Below are 22,500 nucleotides of genomic sequence, written 5' to 3' on the forward strand. Positions count from 1 at the left end.
CTGGGAGTGTTCAGAGGGTCTGTGTTTGCACATTGCTAGGCTTTGGTGCCTAATGCACTCAGCAGAGGAACTGCAGTCAGCATTAACACAGAGTCACTCGGGAAAGTCACCAGCACACAACCCAACGCCAGGGAAGAGTAGCTTAGAGTAATCTCTACCCTCCTGCAGAGCAAAGGAACTGAGCTAGTCTTCTGTTACACACACACACACACAGAGAGAGAGAGAGAGAGAGAGAGAGAGAGAGAGAGAGAGAGGATAAAAAGTGAGTTAGAAAAAGAGATATAGTAATGGAGAGAGAGAAAGAGAGGATTAAGAGACAGAAGAGGAAAAGAAAGAGAAGGAGAAAGAGAGAGAGAGACAGTGATTCAGAGAGAGAGTAAGAGAGAGAGATGGAGGGAGAGGTGGCGATGGTCTAACATGTAGCAGGGGTTTGGCAGTAAGTAAATGGCTCCATAGGGGGGTCTGGGGTTATGGAGAATAATTTATATTTTATAGCTTCTGTGGAGGCACTTTAGAACAGCAGAAGGAGTTGTCAGACATTGTGCCGTGAGGACTCAGCACGGAGACCATCAGAGAAAGGTGGGATTTCCAGCGCAGTAAACTCCCTCCTTCTCCCTTTTCCCTGTGGCTCAGTTAACCCCCTCCTCCCAATGGAACAGTGTTCTGGTACTGTGAGCGTTCACACTGGCCTCGGCTTAATACAGTCCTACATGTGGCTAAACTGCAGAGCAATCCCATGAAGTGACACTTCCCCCACTCTGGCCCGGCAGGCATGTGGGAGCGCTTTGGCCTAAAAGTGTCTTTTCTTGCCTGACATTCGTGTGTACTGCTGGAAGAAACGGCTTGCGACATGAGAAGTGGCGGGTCAGGAGATAGTCCTCAGAACTCCACTTCACCGTGCGGATGAAAGAACGGTTGCGTGTCAGCCCTGATTGGCTCCCACTTCAGGGTGACACAGGAAACCACAAAAACATATATATATATATATATATATATATATATATATATATATATATATATATATATATATATATATATATATATATATATATATATATAAAACATACTATAATTTTTTTTCTGTTTTTTTTCTTAAATTTACCTTGTGCGACACGAATTCCAGATAAGTAGATCAGATTTGAAGGCAAGGCAAGGCAAGTTTATTTAAATAGCACCTTTCATACCCAGCGTCAATTCAAAGTGCTTTACATAGAATAGCAGAAGCTTATTGCAACCCAAGATCTATCACCTCGGGGAGGTCTTTGCCAAAAAAAAACTTTGTAGAAAATGTTTGTCAGATAGCTGCTCAGAGAGGTGCCTGAGATCAGATCAGATATGCTTGATATCTCTCTGATAGGAGATATCTCTCCATCTGTGTATCCAGAACCATCTCGGAGAACAGAACACCCCCTCAAGGCTATACTGTTGTAGGGCCCTTATTTTCACTGGGTATACAGCCCATATTCCTACAACTGGTTATAAACCCCTTATTCCAACTCGTTATTGAGCCCTTATTCCTACTACTGCTTACAGATCCCATATTCATACCACTGGTTATAGAGCCTGTGTTCTCACTGATTATAGAACCCTTCTTCTTGCTGGTTACCGAACCCTTACAAAATTTGAGAGGTGCACGACCTCGCGAATCGACACCGCACGAGGCCCTCGCACACGGGCGGAGCCACAGCGATTACGCCTCGCTCGTGACGCATCAAGTATAAACCAAGCTTTACTACTGCCTTTATTCCACTGGTTATAGTACCCTTATTCTCACTGTTTATAGAACACTTATTCCCACTGGTTATAGAGCCATTATTACTACTGAGGATAAAGCCTTTATTCCATTGGTTATAGAGCCCTGACATTGGTTATAGTGTCTTTATCCCACACTGGTTATAGTACCCTTATTCTCACTGGTTATAGAGCCCTTATTACTACTGCCTTTATTCTCACTGGTTATAGAGCCCTTATTACTACTGCCTTTATTCTCACTGGTTATAGAGCCCTTATTACTACTGCCTTTATTCTCACTGGTTATAGAGCCCTTATTACTACTGCCTTTATTCTCACTGGTTATAGAGCCCTTATTACTACTGCCTTTATTCTCACTGGTTATAGAGCCCTTATTCCTTTGATCTTATAGAGACATTATTTATTGTCTCTTTATCTCTTATATTCTCACCCGCACTAGCACTGTAGCATTTGTGTCACACCTAGGAAAATGAGTAACAATAACAGAACTCAACCGAGTAAACACAAGTAAATAAACAGAGCAGCCTACACGTGTGCCCTTGGGAGGACGTGTAGAGCGTCGGCACACGCAGAGCGAGGTCCATCGTGTAGTAGAAGTGTGTAGGCGCCGCACGAGAACGCCCAGGGAGATTAAAGCAGATGTTGGAGAACTTCTGTGCGGCATGTCTGAGCGAATGCTGTGTCATGTGTTGCAATATGAAATCACTTCTCAAGGTTGACTCACCTTTGAAATGCAGTTATGAAGGTGGAGCGGCTGAAAGTTGCAGCCCTGACTGTAGTGTCTGATCTTCTTTTACTATAGAACTGTATTTGTGGTTGCAACCACACGGTTATAGTAGCTCAGTGGTTAAGGTCCTGCCAGAATAATCAGGAGATCATCAGCTCAAGCAGCCACTGTTGGGCTCCTGAGCAAGACACTTAACTCTATAGTTTGAATCGTTTTCAGTCATAATTGTACTTTGCACTTGTTAAAAGCATCAGGTAGTTGTAAGCTAGCGGCGGCCGATCCGCACGCCTCACACGGGTGCTGTGTGAGTGTCCTGCACACTGACTCTTCTGGACAGGAACGCTCTGACGTGCCCCAGCCTCTGTGCAGCTGTGTGTCGCCACTCTGAGGGCTTCTGTGTTTACGTTTGGCTATCATGCAAAAATGAAAACATGCTCCACTGGTCTCAGAATGCATAACACAAGCTTACAAGAACAATGGTGGTGTATTCTGTGTCACTAAAGCTGACCCCGTGTGTCTGAAAGAATGTCAGATGTGTCACTTTGTATTTGAAGCTGTTGTATGTTTGAATAACGAAAAGCCTCCAGTCATTTTGTGGTAGAAGGATGGGTTTCATGTGAGTATTCCCATAATCCACTAGCTCCTAATTATGACAATACTTAAATTAAGATACTTTTAGACTACACTGTCAATCCTTTGGTGATCAGCTTCAAATACCAGAAATAATACCAGAAGATTTTGATGTTGTTGTTGTTTTTCTTTCAAGTTCTTTCAATGTGAAAATTCAACTTGATCTACCATCTTACAAGCAAAAACAGACAAAGTGTGGGAAAATCTTAATAATCCTAACAATACGGGCCAAACCAAGTCTGCCCTAAAATGAGGGGAAAGAAATGAGAAACATCAACAGAACAAAATACAGACAGAACGTAGGAAATGAATAAAGAAGGACGCAAACAGACAGAGAAACACACACGGCTAGAAACACGTTTGCTCCTGCTGTTTGGTGCGGCCGACCGTCCAGTTCGTATTCAGCCAGAGGTTAATATAATCAGCAGACCATGTGGCTCGCTTCCTGATAACTACCCCATGATGGCCGTCAGACTCAGTTTGTTAGTGTGGCATAAATTTGATCTGGGATCAGCTTTGACCAAAGTTCGTCCCTTTGTCTACCGAGCAGGTTGAACTTCAGTGAGTGAGGAAGATTCCCTCTTCGCTCTGCTGTACGTCTGGTAATGACACAAAGTGTGAGTGTGATGTGTGAATGCAGGGAGGTTAATGGGTGTAATAGGTGGTTGACTGTAAGCAGTGCTGGAGAAAAACAGATGATTTGGAGTTTTGGCAGGAAAGCAAATGTTTTTGAAGAGGGAATGAGAGACATGAGAAACATTGATGGGAGTGCGTGTACTAGGAGTGTGTGTGCTAGGTGTGAGTGAGTGTGTGTTAGTGTGTGTGTGTGTGTGTGTGTGTGTGTGTGTGTGTGTGTGTGTGTGTGTGTGTGTGTGTGTGTTTATGTGTGCAGGCAGGGGGACAGTACTGCTTTTCAGTAGACAGAGTAGCTGAGGTTTAGAGGTTTCTTTCATGTGACTGCAGTGAGAGCATTCCACCCAGAAGCCCAGCACAAGACGAGACATGTGTCCCCTCCCCCCTCACCTCCGTCACTCCCCCCTCTCTCTCCCTCACTCACACTCTCCTTCTCTCTCTTTCTCTCTCTTTCCTTTCTCTGAATCACACACCCTCTCTCTCTGTCTTCGTCTTCCTCTCACTTATCTTCTCTTTCTGCATAGCTCTGAACTCCGACTCTCCCTGTCCTCTAGGAACTACCCCTCTCTCCCTCCTGATCTCTCTCTCTCTCTCTCTCTCTCTCTCCCTCCTGATCTCTCTCTCTCTCTCTCTCTCTCTCTCTCCCTCCTGATCTCTCTCTCCCCCCCTTCAGTGACCTTAACATTTATCAAAGAACCCCATGCTGAAACTCTTCTCAGCATCTGTTCACTGGGGAGAATCAGACGTCCAAGCCAGGAACACACCTACTCACCATCCTACACACACACACACACACACACACACACACACACACACACACACACACACACACACACACACACACACACGCACGCACGCCTATATACATACGTGCAACAACCTACACATATGCATAAACCTACACACACACACACACACACACACGCACGCACGCACGCACCCACACACACACACACACACACACACACACACACACACACACACACACACACACACACACACACACACAGGCTATATGTAAATATGTGGACACTTAAACTTAAACTGTGCACACACAAACCAGAGTTTTGAACACAGATATTCTTGGAGATGTTTGTTTACATAGACACTCAGTATATACGTCCATATACACACACTTCTGTGGGGCAAGCTGTTTTAAATATGGTCACTCCAGAGGAGGCCGGTCCATGCACAACTCTGAGCCAAGCATGCTGGTCTGGAGCTGACTGATTACCAGCCACTTGTGCTCTCTCTCTCTCTCTCTCTCTCTCTCTCTCTCTCTCTCTCTCTCTCTCTCTTTCTCTCTCTCTCTCTCTCTCTCTCCCTCTCTCTCTCACCTTCTCTTCTCTTTCTTTCTCTATCTCTCATTCCTCTTTCTCCCTCTTTCCTTCTCTTTAATCATCTATCTGTTTCTCTCTGTGTGTTTTTTTAATTTGGGGTTGCTGGGCAAAGAGGGAAGAATCTAATAATGGTGACAGTGGGGCTGTTCTGTTGTCCCCCAACACCCCCCACACAGAGAGCCTGTGCAGACTCTAGTCAGAGGTTAAATGAATAGGCAGAAGTGACAGGAGGTACAATAAAGAAAGGACAGGAGGGGTGGTCTGTGTGTGTGTGTGTGTGTGTGTGTGTGTGTAAAACAGAAATAAAGTGGGGAAAATGAAAGTAAGAGAGAGAGTAAGGAGAAATTGGTGAAGGAGATGTGAAGGAGATGTTGAGGAAATGTGGACGACATGTTTGGGAGATGTGTGAAAGACGTTGGGAGGATGTGCAGGAGATGTTTTGGAGATGTGTTGGAGATGTTGGGGAGATGTGAGAGAGATGTTGGGGAGATGTGTGAGAGATGTTGGGGAGATGTGTGAGAGATGTTGGGGAGATGTGAGAGAGATGTTGGGGAGATGTGTGAGAGATGTTGGGGAGATGTGTGAGAGATGTTGGGGAGATGTGAGAGAGATGTTGGGGAGATGTGTGGATGGGTTTGTGGATGTTGGTTCTGCTGAGTGTGTCAAGGACATGTGCCACATGTTGATATCACCCAGGAGGAGGAGGAGGAGGAGGAGTGGAGAGAGGGGGACCGGAGAGATGTGTGTGTGTGTGTGTGTGTGTGTGTGGGGGGGGGTATGTGTGTGTTTGTGTGTGGTGTGTGTGTGTGTGTGTGTAGGAGGGGGTACCACTCCCCTGGAGGTGTTTACTGCAAATACAACCAGTTAGTGCCCAGGATTCTTCTTTTAATGACCAGCTAAGGGAACTACTGTGTGATCTCTGTCTGTCTCTGTCTCTGCTATCTCTCTGTCTGTCTCTGTCTCTGCTATCTCTCTGCTGTCTCTGTCTCTCTCTGAATATGTGTGCATACTGGCACACTGGCAGACAGAAGAGTAAAAATGTTTAATTTCTCCTTCATGAATCTCCTTCCTCTTCTCTCTTTATGTACCAAATCAAATCAAATCAAATGGTCTTTATTGGCATGACAGGATAAAATGGATATGTTGCAAAAATCAATACGTTACATTCAAATGTATTCTTAATAAACAAACGAATGAGTTCTATTGAATGAATGGAAGATTTGTATTCATTGGAGACTAAATAAAATAAAAAAACAAGAACATCAACAGAACATCAGCATGAACTAAAATGGAACTCAGTGAAGTAAAAATAATTGCAACTAAGAAAAGGTCTCTCTCTTTCTCTCTCTCTCTTTCTCTCTCTGTGTCACTTTCTGTCACTCTCTATCATTGTGTAATTTTCCTGGAAGACCTGAACACAGGAGCCTGTGATACTTAATGGTTTTAGTGGTCTGATGGCCCGGCTGCATTCTGATTGGAGGAGAACGCTGCCTTTGGGCAAATGCGCTATATTCATATAGAAATCCACCGTGGAAGTGATTCTACAGCCTGAAATGGCTCATGGTCCTGTTGCATCAGAGCTGGGCACAGGAGCGATACTGAGGGACCAAAGGGTAAAAGCCCAGCAGATAAAAGTATGTACAGCACCTCGGGGCATTGGCAGAGCTGCCGGGATGGGAGACTGTGGGCGGGCCAGTGACAGTCAAGACGCAGGCCTGTCTAACTGATGCATTCAGTCAACTGATGTCTGATTCACGAAAGATAGAGGAAACGGTTTTGATCCACACACACACACACACACACACACACACACACACACACACACACACACACACACACACACACACACACACACACACACACACACACAGTGTTCCCATTTGGGAGCCGATGAGTAGGTTTGGAGGTATCTGCAGTGACGGATGGATCAGACGCCCTCCCCTCTGTCCCTACAGGAATTTGGAGGGCTTCCAGATTTATGGAGACAGTGGTGTCATTATTCTGTTTGGACCTTTGAGGCCACCAGTAGACACGTTGGCCTGGACCTTTTCACACAGATGTATCAGGCCCTGTGCTATATGTATACAGCATGCGCTTGATCTTGCTAAGTCCACTACAGCTGAAATGGACTATTTGAGTAGTGTAGGCCATTGGTCCTGCAGGGAGGGCCAGGTCTGACCGGGTGGGCAGCCTTCTGGAGAATGCAGCATCCTGAAGGAGGGCGGGGTCATCAAAGGTAGTGTACTACTACTTCGTCAGAGTAGTGTACTACACTTCACATACTACACTTCATCAGAGTAGTGTACTACACTTCACATACTACACTTCATCAGAGGTAGTGTACTATACTTCACATACTACACGTCATCAGAGTAGTGTACTAAACTTCACATACTACACTTCATCAAAGTAGTGTACTACACTTCACATACTACACTTCATCAGAGTAGTGTACTACACTTCACATACTACACTTCATCAGAGGTAGTGTACTACACTTCACATACTACACTTCAACAGAGGTAGTGTACTACACTTCACATACTACACTTCACCAGAGCAGGGCCCTAAACTTCACATACTTCACTTCATCAAAGGTAGTGTACTACACTTCTTAAACAGAGGTAGGGTACTAAACTTCACATACTGCATTTCTTCAGGTAGTGTGAGAGGGTGTTCAGGAATGGGCACTGCTTATGTTTTACGTGTTTGCCTGATTGTGTTTTAGCTTTTGTCTGTGTGATGTATTGGTGTGTGTGTGTGTGTGTGTGTGTATATGTGTGTTTGCCCTGGGCTCCGTGTGGCTGATGTGTGACTTCTGTGGGTGAGAAGAGAACTGAGACCTTACAGCGTCTCACAAAAGCTCTCAGAGCAAAGAGAGTCATGTACAGGCAGGACAACAGCATGCAGTGATACCACAGCATGGAGGAACTCTGATCTACATACACGCATGCCTAATTGTGCAATAACATCTGCAGTCTGCTTACAGTCTTACAGTGCAGTTTTAAAAATGTAAGTTAATTGATTAAAATGGATGATGTAAATGATTATTTATTATTACACATGGAGGGAAATATTAATGACTTAAGAAAACACTTAGGCATGTTAACAAGTGAACATGTTTCATTTACACACATATAGATATACACATACTCTCACAAACTCTCTCTCTCTCTCTCTCTCTCTCTCTCTTCTCTCTCACCCACACACACACATACACACACACACAAAATAACACCTTACAGAGACTTGGAGCGAAAGGGAAACAAGACATTTATAAGGAAAATTGTGTGTGCGTGTGTGAGTGTGTGTGTGTGTGTGCCACTTGCAAGCCAAGCTGTTATTACAGGCTACTGCACCCTTTCATAAATAGTTATAATTAGATGCTTTCAGCGACCTGATAATTTTGCCATGTAAGATGAGGCAGTGAGAGTTACCGAGCCCCTATGCCTTGGCATGAGCTTGGGCTTTTATTTCAGCCACACGGCTCCTTCATCACCTCCTCCTACCGAGCACCTCCTCTTACTCAGCACCTCCCTGGAGAAGCAGTTCGGTGGCTGGCTGGCTGACATCCGATAGGATTCCTGCAGCCAGCCATGTCGTCTCAGCAAGTCCCGTGTTCAAGTTTTCACATGTAAACGCCACCGTGTGTGTGTGTGTGTGTGTGTGTGGTGTGTGTGTGTGTGCGTAGGCTGTAGCAGCCAGCCCCAGGGTTGCTTTATGAGGCCATGAAAACGTCAAGCACCTTTTGGGGGCGAGGAGAAAGTGCTCGGGTGCACAGCCAGACTGCATAGGCTGTGTGCAAAGACTGTTTCAGTTTTTGGACATTCACCAAAACGAGCCTCCCCAAAGCGGATCTACAGCGCCGCCACGCTCCTCCCTCCTCCACCTGAAACTCCACTACCGTGGCACGTTTGGCCCGGGCAGGATGGGAGGAGTTCATCTACCAATAGCAGGCCAGCGTGAGTGGACCTGGCCTGGCGAGCTGCCCTCCATCAGCTCTTTGTGTTGGAGAGGACCGAGGCACCTACATCACAGCTCATCACATCTGTTCCCAGAGCGGCCGAGCAGCTTCCAGGAGTGCTGCCCATCTGGAGCGTCACAGAGAGAGAGAGAGAGAGAGAGAGAGAGAGAGAGAGAGAGAGAGAGAGAGAGAGAGAGAGAGAGAGAGAGAGAGAGAGAGAGAGAGTACAGCTGGCCTTCAGTGGACAGTCTTCTGCTATCCATGAAAACACACGTACTGTACCAACACCCCAGCCTCTGCCCACACACGCTGTCCTGCTCCTACCTGTGCAGGTGAAGGCTGGCAGAGCGGCTGTGCTGGTGTTTATGCACCTCCTGCTCTGACCGCAGGTGTGTGCGTGAGCCTCAGTCTGCAGCGTTGGACTCGCCATGTTGACCTTTGATCAAAGCTTCCTCCCGGTCCAGAAAGGCCCGACCTGCTCCCACAGCGCCCGCATCTGCATCTCAGACTGTGGGGTTAAAGTGCAGAAAAGTGCTGTCAGTGCAGCAGGGTTTGGTGCTGCTACCTGAACAGAAGACTAGAGATGGCCCCGCCCATTGCGCTTTCAGAACGGCATTTTACCTTCAGAACTACATTTCCCCACTGAGGTCTTTGGCCATGGCACTGCTGATATGCCCCTCGTCAGGAGATTTAAGGAGCGTTGACATTTTGAGTGTTGGATCTTGACATGGTGGATCTGCTTCCTGTAAACTGACTGTGTATTGATTGGTCCAGATGTTTGGTAGTCCCGCCCATGGTGGAAACAGAGACACATGAGTCCTTTGGTGTCAGGGCACTTCTGGAACTTTTCCCGCCACTTTCACTCTCGGTTTGAAGAATCACAGGGACTTGGCAGTGTTCGGTGTGTGTGTGTGTGTGTGTGTGTGTGTGTGTGTGTGTGTGTGTGTGTGTGTGTGTGTGTGTGTGTGTGTGTGTGATTTAGACCTTCTCACTGTTCTGCTGATTTCTTGCCAGGCAGCTGAGCGATGATGAGAGTCGACGTCTTAAATGACTTCACGTCATAATCAAGATCTTTAGTTACAGCTCTGAAAGACTCACACAGGGGGAAACATGTCTGCGTCACACACAAACACACACACACACACACACACACACACACACACACACACACACACACACACATACACACACTGGCTGAGGTGACACTGACGTGTGTGTGTGTGTGTGTGTGTGTGTGTGTGTGTGTGTGTGTGTGTGTGTGTGTGAAGCTGGTTGTGTGTTCCATGTCTCAGTATAAAGCTTCCGAGTGGGACCCAGACACAGAGATAATGCAGTGTTTGTTTATGAATGTGCGATTAGTGTGTTCACTGTTCAAGGAGCTGTCACTCTGACCAACATAAGACAGATCTAACAGCCACCTCAAACCCCCAACACACACACACACACACACACACTTACGTTCACACACTCCTCCTCTCTCTGTGTGAGTTTACCTCAGCTGTCGGTCCTCACTTCTCTCTGACACGTCCAGAATGGATCCAGGGTGGGATCACATAATCCACAAATGATCTGTTCTCTGCTCCATATGCCACTGGTCAGGTTCCAGTACTGATATCCTGTATGTGAGTGTTTGTGTGTGTGTGTGTGTGTGTGTGTGTGTGTGTGTGTGTGTGTGTGTGTGTGTGTGTGTGTGTGTGTGTGTGTGTGCGTGCGCGCGAGTGTGTGAGTTGTTGTTTTTGAGCGTGTCGTGAGTTAGCAGTGTCATGTATGTGTGCCATAGCATGTTTGAGGCTGCCAACCACATTTTGACTCTCCAACATATGCCAGACCCCCCCCCCCCACTGCCCCCCCCCCGAGTCCCTTCCTGCAGTTCATATTTCAGCTTGCTCCCAGGAGCTCACAGGTCTGTGCCAGACGGAAATTCATGGAGGTTGAGGGAGCCCCTTGGAGGCTGGGTGGAGGAGGGACGTGCTGGGTGGAGGAGGGACGTGCTGGGTGGAGGAGGGACGTGCTGGGTGGAGGAGGGACGTGCTGGAACAATCGGAGCCAGTGCTGCTGCGCCACCAGGCTGCCTGGCTACACGGGTCCTCAGGGTGACTCCAACCACACACATTTGGCTGTAGTCCTCTCTCTCTCTCTCTCTCTTTGCCTCCCTCTCCCACCTCTCTCTCTCTCTCTCTCTCTCTCTCTCTCTCTCTCTCCCTCTCTCTCGTCTCCAGAGAGTAGCGAGGGGCCATCCGGTCATACACTGTCCATCAGATATGTTTACGCTTGTCCCTGACAGCCGACACATCTGGAGCACATATTCAGGTTATTCCAGTGCCACTAGACACATTCCGCAAGATCATTTCAGTGGTTGTTATGGCGATCTTCTCCCCTCCAGTGATTTTCAAGCTGCATGACAGAAATTGCTGGAGGTAACCAGGAGTGCAGCAGCGAGGGGGGCGGCAGGGACAGGGGCATGTGGGCAGGAAGGGGGGTGTGGGGGCAGGAAGAGGGACACATGGGGGAGTGTGTGAGTTTGGAAAGGGGCAAAAGTCAATGCAGGATCAGTGATGAAGAGGGCTGTGGAAGGAGGTCTGTGAGTGAAGCCAGCTAAGGACTGAGAGAGAAACAGAGAGAGACTCCATCCCAGAACAAGCCACCAAACACCATGACACCACACTTCTCCTTTCTGCGTTCCTCTTCTCTTTATCTTTCTCAGTCTCATTCTCTTTCTCTCGATTGGGCTTTTCTCTCAGTTGATGGGTTCTGAACTTTTTCTGCTGCTTACACTTCTTTTCTTCTCTTTCTCTCTATCTTTTTTTCTCTCTTTCTCTCTTATCCATCTGTGGTGTTCAGGTGTTGCCCCCCCCCCTCGCATTCCTGTGCGTGTGTGACTGTGACGCCTGTCATCAGCTAGGAATGTCCCACTCTCTCACCTCGACCCCTCCTACACACACACACACACACACACACCCACACACACACACACAGCCCCCCCCCCCCCCCCCCAAACACACACACACAGCCTCCTGAAAGCGGCATGCTGCAGGTGTTGTCCATTCGGTACAGAACTTCGATTGGCCTGCGGCCACAACAAGCAGGCAGGCTTGTTTTTGAGGTCCAGCGTGTGTGAGTTGCTTTATCTTCACTTCTCCGTGTCTGTAAAAAGGGACCATTTACCTCGTCATTTTCCCACTGCAGAACCGCACACAAAAATGCAGCAGAAAATGTTTTCTTCCGTTGTTCCGGGAGAAACAAATCCGATTTTTTTCCCCTCTCCGTTAAAATTTCAATTACCCATTGGTTGGGCTCTGACAGAAATGGCGGGTACTTCACGGAAATGGAAGCTTTAATGCTTTCAGTGCTCTTAAGGGACAATGTGGTTTCTCCACACGGCTCACAGTGTCCCAGAAATCACTCTTCCTCTCTCCTCTTCCTCTGTCCGCTCCTCTTCCTCCCCTCCTCTCCTCTGCCTCTTCGGCCCTGTCTATCCAGAGAGTTTTCTAATGAACGCAAGATAGAGCACTGCACTCTTTTTAAAAGCATGGCAGGCGTCTGGGGCTGAGTGTGGCCGTCTGTGGCTGTCTGTGGCCGCCTGAGCCGTCCACCTAAGCATGGAAGCCTGATACATGATGGCACACCTGCATGTGCCAGACACACACACACGCACACACACACACACACACACACACACACACACACACACACACACACACACACACACACACACACACACATCTTGAGGAATGCTAGCATGCCTAATTGAGCACTAGGCCATTTTGCGATCGTTTCGGTATGGAGGAGTGCAGCCGCTGTGGAGGTCAGCTTGGCCCTGGACTTGTGGAACTCCGTAATAGAGCCATTTACATTTACATTTACATTTAGGGCATTTAGCAGACATTCTTATCCAGAGCAACTTATAAAGTGCTTTGCATCTGTTCACAGAATACATCCTAGATAGTAGCACAGATAGGCCAGAATTCAAGATCCCCTTGAACCAGTTCGTACTAAACTACAGGAATCAGAATCACCACCTTTACCTTGTATTGCAAATGCAGTTTTTTATGACTGCTAACATCCTTTTGTCCAATCTGTAGTCACATTTTCAAAACTCTAAACACAGTGAACACAGTCTTCAGTGGCAATACAAAAAAAAAAATCAGTCTTCAGTGGCAATACAATTAAATGTAAATGTAAATGTGCCGTATTTTTGTCAATTGTGATTTTTACCCTGCAATCGAAATTTATCCTCCACTTTTAACCCATCTGTGCAGTTAACACACACACACACACACACACACACACACACACACACACACACACACACACACACACACACACACACACACACACACACACACACACACACACACACAAACACACACACTAGTGATTACTAGGGGGCTGTGGATCACCCGTGCCCAGAGCGGTGGGCAGCCCTAACCCGGCGCCTGGGGAGCAGTTGGGGTTAGGTGCCTTGCTCAAGGGCACCTCAGTACAATTAGTACAATTAGTACAATTCATTTTGTTTTTGCACAAAATGCTGTCATTTATCATGTTTCTATAATACTTACATTTTCTATACACACAAGGTTATCCAATAACTAAATTCTGGATAATTTTTGTTTTATTTACAAATGCTTGCACACAGCATGTCAAAAATGAAAACCTAAGGTTCAAAACCTTAAATATTGTATAAAATGCAAAGTTCTGCAAAACAAAGGCAGCTAAAACGCTACCTTCACAAATGCCAGATTGGTCCCTATAACAGTGACCTCCTTCTTTCGTTTTTGAATGAACTCTACCAACAACTGGTTCCAGAAGCAGAAAGGGAACAGGTGGGAGGAAACACCAGGACATTTGTGATGGGACAATGTAGCATTCTCTCATTCTCATGTCATCACAAACTGGTTTATAGACCATCCAAGAGTGATGTCCCTTTTCCTCCCGTCCATCTTGCCTTTCCTCAACCCCACTAAGGAACTTTTTTCAGTCTGGAGGTGGAAGGTGTATGATCATCGGCCCCATGACCAAATGTCCCTCCTGGATGCAATAGATACCGTCTGCAGAGACATTTCAGCTGAAGACTGCCAGGGGTGAATAAGGCAAACCAAGCTTTTCTACCCCAGGTGCATGGCAAGGGCCAACATCAGATGTGATGTGGATGAAAACATGTGGCCAACTGCTGAAGACCGTTTAGATTACATGTAACAAGACTGTTCAGTTTTGTATCCTGTTTTTTCCCCCTTGTGTGGCTTTTTTTGTATATGTGTATTTTTACACATATGGGACCATGGCTATATATGTTTACAATTACGATAATTATTTTTTAGGTTAGGCTACAATTTACAGTAATGTCCCTAATACAGTAAAATATAACCTTTACTGCAAAACTGTTACTGACTCCTTTTTTAAGTCTAATCTAATCTACATTTCATATACAGTAGTACCTAACAGTAATACCTAACAGTAAATATCACTCATTGTGTAGACAGTATGTTGCCAAAAATGCACACACTTGAAAAAAAAGTCCAAATGAAGCGGATTACAGTAAAAATTAACTGACTAAGAAAACAATAGATGTTACTGTAAAATGTCTGTTGTTTGCTGGGAGAGAGTAAAATATTACATGTAATACTGTTTCTGTATTGCCATCAAATGTTAGTTTTTTGACAGTGGTTCTGCAGTGATTGACTATGTTCATCTGGAATAGAGAATCACTTAAACAGGAATTTAAAAAACGATACCTAGTGCAAATAAACACAGACAACAATGAATATATAACGTGAAGAACAAGGACAAGTGCCCTGTGTTCACCCTGCCTGGCAAACTCGGGGGAGAAGCCACTGTGTTCATTTCTATGCTCTGTTACTCTGGCTGATTTACCTGTGTGTGTGTGGCACATACCTGTATGTCTTGTTTTTGGAGGAGTCTACTACTGAAGCACACATGTGTTTTGGTGTTAGTTCTGCCTTGGGGTTGGTCATTGATTGGCTGGGCGTAATGCCAGAGACTGCGGCTCGGTCCGGCAGTGCAGGATTCACCCTGACTGGGAAAAGGAGGAGCCCCCTGTTGGTCTGGAGGAGTACAGAGTCATCCTGCACTTACGCACCTTTAATCATACTTACTATTTCAGTCACTCTCTTCTCTCTTTTTCTCCATCTTTCTCCCTCTCAATTTTCTCCCTATCTCTCCTTGCCTCTTCATATCTCTCTCTGTTTCACTCTCCTTCTTTCTCTCTCATTCTCTATTTCTCTTCTTCTTTCTCTCTCTCTCTCTATCTCTATCCTTCTGTCTCTATCTCTCCCTCCTGCAGTGGTCCTGTCTCCTCTATAGTCACTGGTGCAGTGTAGTACAGTGTAGTTCAAGCTACTGTAACACTCTCATCTCCAGCCCCTCCACTCAGCTGCGGCTGTTCCAGTACAGTACTAGTGTGAGTGAGTGTGTGTGTGTGTGTGTGAGTATGTGAGTATGTGAGCATGCAAGTGTGTGTGTGTGTGTGTGTGTGAGTATGTGAGTGTGTGAGTGTGTGTGTGTGTATGTGTTTGTGAGTGCATGTGTGTGTATTTGTGTGTGTGCGTGTTTGTGGATGTGTGTGAGTATGTGTGTGTGAGTTTGTATGTGTGTGTGTGTGTATGTGTATGTGTGTGTGTGTATGTGTGTGTGTATGTCTGTGTGTGTGTGTGTGTGTGTGTGTGTGTGTGTGTGTGTGTGTGTGTGTGTGTGTGGTTGTATCAGGATGCTGGTGTTCGTTTCAGCAGCACCCATAAAGCTAAGACATAATATTGACTATGGCTGACTTCCCCTGCCTCTCTTTCCACTGTAATAAATTATGGAGATTAGAAAAGTAGAAACACATTGTGCTGATAAGAGAGCTGTGTAGCTGCTTCGCGACATCTCCTCTCAGCCCTCTCTCTAGAACACGTGTGTGTGTGTGTGTGTGTGTCGGGAGGAGGGAGCGTTAGGGTGGGTGTGTGTATTGGGGAAGAAGTGTTTGTAAGTATGATGCAGTGTGTCTGTGTGTGTACAGGGCAAAGGGTCTTCTGTTTGTGGACCGACAATGTGTGTTTATCTTTCAATTTATCTCTATGAGTATGTGTGTGTGTATGTGTGTGTGGCAGAGTGCTCGTGAGTGTGTGTGCATGTACATATGTAAGAGTGTATGTGTGTGTGTGTGTGTGTGTGTGTGTGTGTGTGTGTGTGTGTGTGTGTGTGAGAGAGAAAGAGAGAGAGAGTGTGTGTGTGTAGGGGAGGTGAGGGAGCTCCAGCCCTGTTCCACTCTTCCTCGTCTGGTCGCTCCTCAAGGCTGAGGAGGATCAGAAGCATTTCAGCTGGACGATAGCACACACGTATCTGCCAAAACTCTAGATGAGTGTGTGTGGAGGGAGGACCGGGCTGGGATGAGTGTGTGTGGAGAGGTAGGAGAACTGGGGAGGTCCGCAAGGATGGATCTGGAGATCTGAGCGGTGAAAGAGAGTGACAAAATGCTGTGAGCCTGTGAGTCTGTTCCATGTTCTTCCATGTGGAGCATGTGTTGTGTTGCAACATTGTGTAAGACGATCAGCTTGAGTGAATGTGCGTGTCTCTGTGTGAGTGTGTGAGTTAGAGAACACACTGTTTACTTAAGAGGGACTCCTCCTGCCATTCGAAATGTTGGACGCGAGATGAAACGTGTTGACACAGGGTTGGCTTTCGCCATCCTACCCCTTTCCTTCGTGCTAGAAATGACCACAGGACCACCTGAACAGCACACACAGCTCGGCCAGGGGTCCGACACGGACCCACACCAGACCCCTGCTCCGACTCCCTTTCCCATAACAAATAATGTGGAAAAAAAAATCCCCCTGCTTTTTTTTCGGGGAATTTTCTCCCCTCCCCGTGGGTCGAGACTGCGAGGGCTCTGTTTAAAGCAGCGTGCAGCTGAGTTCTCGGCGTGCCCGGACACCACCGAGGGAGAGCTGAGGTGCGGCTCCGGGATCGGGGCGTGACATGCGGCCGAGCCCTCTCACACACACGCCTCTCCTCCCAGGACCTGTCCGGGACGCCAGAACAAGCCCCGTCTGTCTTTGTACTAGGATGAAATGAGGGAAGGAGGGAGGAAGAAAAGAGAGAGAGAGTGAGAGAAGACAAAGGAGAAAAACATTAGAAAGAACAAAGCTGAGAGAGTGCTTCTCTTCCTTGACTCTTCCTTGACTCTTCCTTGACTCTTCCTTGGCTTGTCTTGTTGACTCAGTATTGCGAGGACGTTGTGTGATCAAAGGAAGGTCCGTGCTGATGTGTGTTGTGGCTCCTACAGTATAGCTCAACGCCGCAGCAGTTAGAGCGCACTCCATTCCCGCTAACGGTGCGGAGCGATAGTGCCCTGCAGCCGGAGACACGGAAGCTTCCTCAGGGGGATTCGTTAGGGGACAGCAGCGAATGCCAGATCACTGCCGCATAATGAGAGGAAGACAGAGAGCCCCCCCCCCCACCTCATCATCCTGCCTCTGTTTCCCCACCCACATGTGAGCGCGAGCTCGTGTGGGGGTGACGAGCTCTACTTCAGAGAGCGCTACCTCCGGGTCCGCCGAGGCTGCCTCGTGGTGGAGGAGTGATTCGAGAAGCACTTGGCAGATCTTGGTGGGGAAGTCCCCAGCACGAAGCATGAGACAGCGTCCCAGGGAGGGGCTGAAACTCTGCAGCCTGACGGGACCGCCGAGCCGATGAGACACTCAGGAAATGCTCCGTTTGGATTCCTGGCAGCTCAAACGTGATTTTCAGAGGGGGGAAGCTTGACAGATTAACCCAGAGGAAGACAGGCCATAAAGTGCTGCCCATTTTTTTTTCTGTTTGTTCCTTAAAAACTGGAGGAACTATAGGTGAAGGTTTTACAAAAGCAGGGAAACTAATTACCCTCCCTCAGCCAAGGCCTATATGAAAGAGCCGAGGTGTGTGGCTAACAGCCCGCAGACAGAGAATGCAACCGGAGGTCACTGGGGTTTCTTTTTTACATGAAACAAAAAATTCAAAACACTTTCCTGTATTTTTTGTTTCACTAATGTTCTTTCATTTCGTTACATAAGTGTTCTGTCAAGGTGGAGATTAAAAAATTTAAAAAAGAAGTGAAGAATGTATGGCAGTGGAAAAGTGGTTTCATAGCACATTGCCAGAAGAACAGCATAGCCTTGGTGATTCCATTGCCCTCGGCTGCCCCAAGCTGCCCCGAGCTGCCCCGAGCTGCCCCTCTCCCTCCATGTGGGGATGTTTTTGCTGCCGTCTTCACTGCCTGTCTGCATTCCAGATCCTGGGCTGCTCCTCTGGACATGTCCCCAGGGAAAACACAGGGTTCCTAGAATGGGACCTTGGTGCACACCTCGGGTCACTTTAATAAAGCATGTTTTAATGTGGCTCCCGCTGTCCTGCCAGCACACCTTATTAACCAGACCTCGTCTTTCTTGGAGACAGCGACATTTTCAGAGACATTCCGCTATGCTGAGTGAGGGAACACCCCCCCCCCCCCCCCAACACACACACGCTCATTCCTTTGTCACCTCATTTGAATTATGACCCCCCACCACCTTTATGACCTCCTCCTCCCTTAATACTCAGAATGTTTTTTTAATCAGGAAGGACTAGTGTGCCAAAATTGGATTTGTTATGAGTACTGGGAGAGCAGCCTCCACCTTTAACAGTGCTTGATAATTACAACAGCAGTAGCTGGTATTCCCATAGTTACTAATTCCACAAGCCACTAATTAAAGTTACAATAAAAGTAATTGCAATAAATTGGACATAATCTTTTTAACACAGCTTTTATCATTCCAAAACAATGGAAAAACTGGATGAAGTGTTTAAATATGTAGAAACAGGATGGTACTAAAGTGAGCATTATAGTCTGTCCTCTGAATTATTTACTTTCCTGGAGATATCTTAGGTACAAAAAACCTCCGATTTGGAATCATGTTTTAATAGCATAAAGTTGAAAAGTGGTCTGGGTATCTAGTTAATAGTTTTAAACATAAAAAAGAAATAAAAAATGTGTATAAATAAATAAATAGATAGAGAAATGAGAGAAACCTGTCTGTTGATCCCCTGCAAAAATTTTTACTTAACTAAGCTCAGATATGACCAGATATGATCATGTATGATCTTCTGAATCTCTGAATTTCATATCACTGCTTTTGTTGTTTCCTAACTTGTACTACCGTATCATGTGTGTTGTTTCCTAACTCATACCCCTGTATCACTTATGTTGTTTCCTAACTCGTACCACCATATCAGCTGTGCTGTTTCCTAACTCATACCACTGTATCACGTGTGTTGTTTCCTAACTCGTACCACCGTATCATGTGTGTTGCTTCCTAACTCGTACCACAGTATCATGTGTTGTTTCCTAACTCGTACCATCGTATCACGTGTATTGTTTCCTAACTTGTACCACAGTATCATGTGTGTTGCTTCCTAACTCGTACCACAGTATCATGTGTGTTGTTTCCTAACTCGTACCACAGTATCACGTGTGTTGTTTCCTAACTCGTACCACAGTATCACGTGTTGTTTCCTAACTCGTACCATCGTATCACGTGTGTTGTTTCCTAACTTGTGCCACAGTTTCATGTGTGTTATTTCCTAACTCGTGCCACAGTATCATGTGTGTTGTTTCCTAACTCGTACCACATTTTCATGTGTGTTATTTCCTAACTCGTCCCACTATATCACGTTTCAGCTCCTAAAAGACTTTCCTCAGGATTGTGAGGGATCCCAGTCAATCTGTTATCACATTAAACAGCCAGTGTAGTGGGAGACTGTCACTGTGTGTAAAACCCAGCTTAAGGTCCTCTGGGGGCCTTCTGCAGGCTAAGGGCAGAGAGAGAGAGCTAACGAGAGAGAGTGGTGGGGGGGGGGGGGGGGGTCTACATGTGTCGCTGGTGAGTAGACAGTCAGAAATGCACTCCACAGGGCAGTGGTGGTCAAGGAGACACAGCTGCAGGGGATTAGCAGCCCTGAGCAAGGCCATGGCAGAGGAATGCACCCACTCCTCCACCCAGCCCTCATGCAGCCCCCTCCACCAACTCCTCCACCTAGCCCTCACACAGGCCCCTCCACCCAGACCTCTCCCAGCACCTCACCCCCACTTCTCCACCCAGACCTCTCCCAGCACCTCACCCCACCTCTCCACCCATTCCTCCACCCAGACCTCTCCCAGCACCTCACCCCCACTTCTCCACCCACTCCTCCACCCAGACCTCTCCCAGCACCTCACCCCACCTCTCCACCCACTCCTCCACCCAGACCTCTCCCAGCACCTCACCCCCACCTCTCCACCCACTCCTCCACCCAGCCCTCACGCAGCCCCCTCCACTCAGACCTGTACCAACCCCTCACCCCCACCTCTCCACCCACTCCTCCACCTACTCACCCAGATCCCCCCACCCACCTCCTCCACCCATCCCTCTCACCTACCCTCCACCCTATTCCTCCACCCAGCCACCTCACCCAACCCTGCTCCACCTCTACAGCCTCTCCTGCCCATATTCCTCCACCCAGTTCACTCCACCCCTCAACAAGCCCCTTCTCCCAGTCCCCCCTCATGAGTCCCCTTTACTGATAAGCCCTCTTCACTGACGTGCAACTTACATAGACCAGGAGATTCACTCGGTCTTCTCTCACCTACCTCTCTCTCTTTCTCTCTCTATCTTGCATTCTCTCTCTCTCTCCCTGTCTATTATTTCTTCTCTTCTAGCTCTCTCTGTCACATTATCCATGTCACACATACTCACATCATAGATTTAAACAGGCACAGAATGCACACAAACATATGTGCATGTGCACACACACACTTTCTCACTCACACACACACACACGGACACACACACACACACACACACACACACACACACACACACACAAATTTATTAGATGTCCATTCTGAACCCCTCCTGTCTTCGTCACATTCTGTCGAGCACATGCTCAGATTTATGGGCTGACCATGGAAACATGCAGGAAGTCACTAAGAAACATCCCCCTGTGTTTTGGATGTGTGATACAGTTATTGATCCAGACTGCATTATTTTGATCTTTCTCAATACCTATAATCCTTTGCCACATCTAGCCCTTACCTAAATGCAACAGAGCAGCTCCTTGTTCTGGTTCTGTTTCCTGGTTATCTTTGTTCTGGTTCTGTTTCCTGGTTATCTTTGTTCTGGTTCTGTTTCCTGGTTATCTTTGTTCTGGTTCTGTTTTCTGGTTCTCCTTGTTCTGGTTCTGTTTCCTGGTTATCTTTGTTCTGGTTCTGTTTCCTGGTTATCTTTGTTCTGGTTCTGTTTCCTGGTTATCTTTGTTCTGGTTCTGTTTTCTGGTTCTGCTTTCTGACTTTTCTCATTCTGGATTATCTGTGACCACACTGACTGATTTCTGGCTGATTTAAAATTCAAATGCTGTCTGCATCCTGTTTGACGTGGTTTGCATGGATGTTTACTGATAAATAGCTGTGAGTGGATTTAAAGACGATGGAAAAGTCACGTTTCGTCTTTCTGGAAATATGCTGTGGCTTTTCATTTGAGTTTGAGTTTGAGTTCGGCTTCGAGTTGGTGAATTCAGTGTTAGTGAATTAAGTTATTTTTTAACTGGTTTGCTAAAACTAAAAAACAAAAAAAAATTTATTTTCACTTGTTAAATCCTTACCAATCCTTACCATTTGTTAAATCATTCACTCCAATATGAAACACCTCCCCTTTGGGTGAAGGTAACATGTAGACTGCCCATGCATGCTTGCTATACCCTATACGCCATTGGCAGTCTGTCTTTTCATTGGCTGTGAAGATTAGAAGACAACTACACTTCCACCTGGTGATAGTGACAAGGTGCATACGTGTTTGTGCTGTTTGTGTGTGTGTGTGTGTGTGTGTGTGTGTGTGTGTGTGTGTGCGCGCAGGCATGTATGTGTGCGCACATGTATGTGCTTGTATATGTGTGCATTTGTGTGTGTGTGTGTCCTCTCCTGTCCACCCATCCCGTGACCATCACTCGTCTCTCTAATGTGCTCACTGGTTTCCTGCTGATTCCCTTAGAGTGGGCTGAGCACTACGTCGCCGCGGCGATCGCTGCGTCATGTCACTCACACAGTGGAGTCCGTCAGGATTGCACCCCAATTACGGTGCGGGGCGTCGCGGGGCGTCGCGGGGCGTCTGCCTCTGCTCTTAACTCCGTTTCTTCCACCCACTTGAGTGGCGATGTGCTAAAGTGCGCGTTAAGTGCGCAGGGCGGTTATTAGGGACGCGTGCGCGCCGACGGCCCAGAAAGAGCCGGTTAACGTGCGCACTAGCGCCTAGCGCTCGTCACGGCAACGACTAGCTTTGCGGGACGGACAGCCGCCATTGCCCGTCTAGCAGCAGCACTGAATGTCAAAGTGAAGATGCATAATTTGCGAGTCTTTTCTCCATGACATTTTGCTCGTTTTAAGTTTCTTTCTCTTCCGGCAGCTCCTGTCT

At 47.0% G+C, this 22,500-nt stretch overlaps 2 long non-coding RNA genes across 2 annotated transcripts in view; one reads left to right on the forward strand and one right to left on the reverse strand.

Annotated features, from left to right (window-relative positions):
- The window catches only part of LOC143476985 (uncharacterized), a 26,958-nt gene that overhangs the window by 3,470 nt on the left and 988 nt on the right, over positions 1-22,500 (forward strand). Inside the window, exon 2 of the long non-coding RNA XR_013121440.1 lies at positions 22,492-22,500. This exon is cut by the window's right edge and continues 398 nt beyond it. This is a non-coding gene — a long non-coding RNA (uncharacterized LOC143476985). The remainder of the gene's footprint in view (positions 1-22,491) is intronic.
- On the reverse strand, positions 8,471-9,751 carry LOC143477074 (uncharacterized). Its single transcript, XR_013121459.1, has 3 exons — positions 9,668-9,751; positions 9,371-9,554; positions 8,471-9,173 (listed from the first exon to the last, which is right to left on the reverse strand). It is a non-coding gene; the product is annotated as an uncharacterized LOC143477074 (long non-coding RNA).

Source organism: Brachyhypopomus gauderio, chromosome 15, assembly GCF_052324685.1.
Source record: "Brachyhypopomus gauderio isolate BG-103 chromosome 15, BGAUD_0.2, whole genome shotgun sequence".
Lineage (NCBI taxonomy): Eukaryota > Metazoa > Chordata > Actinopteri > Gymnotiformes > Hypopomidae > Brachyhypopomus > Brachyhypopomus gauderio.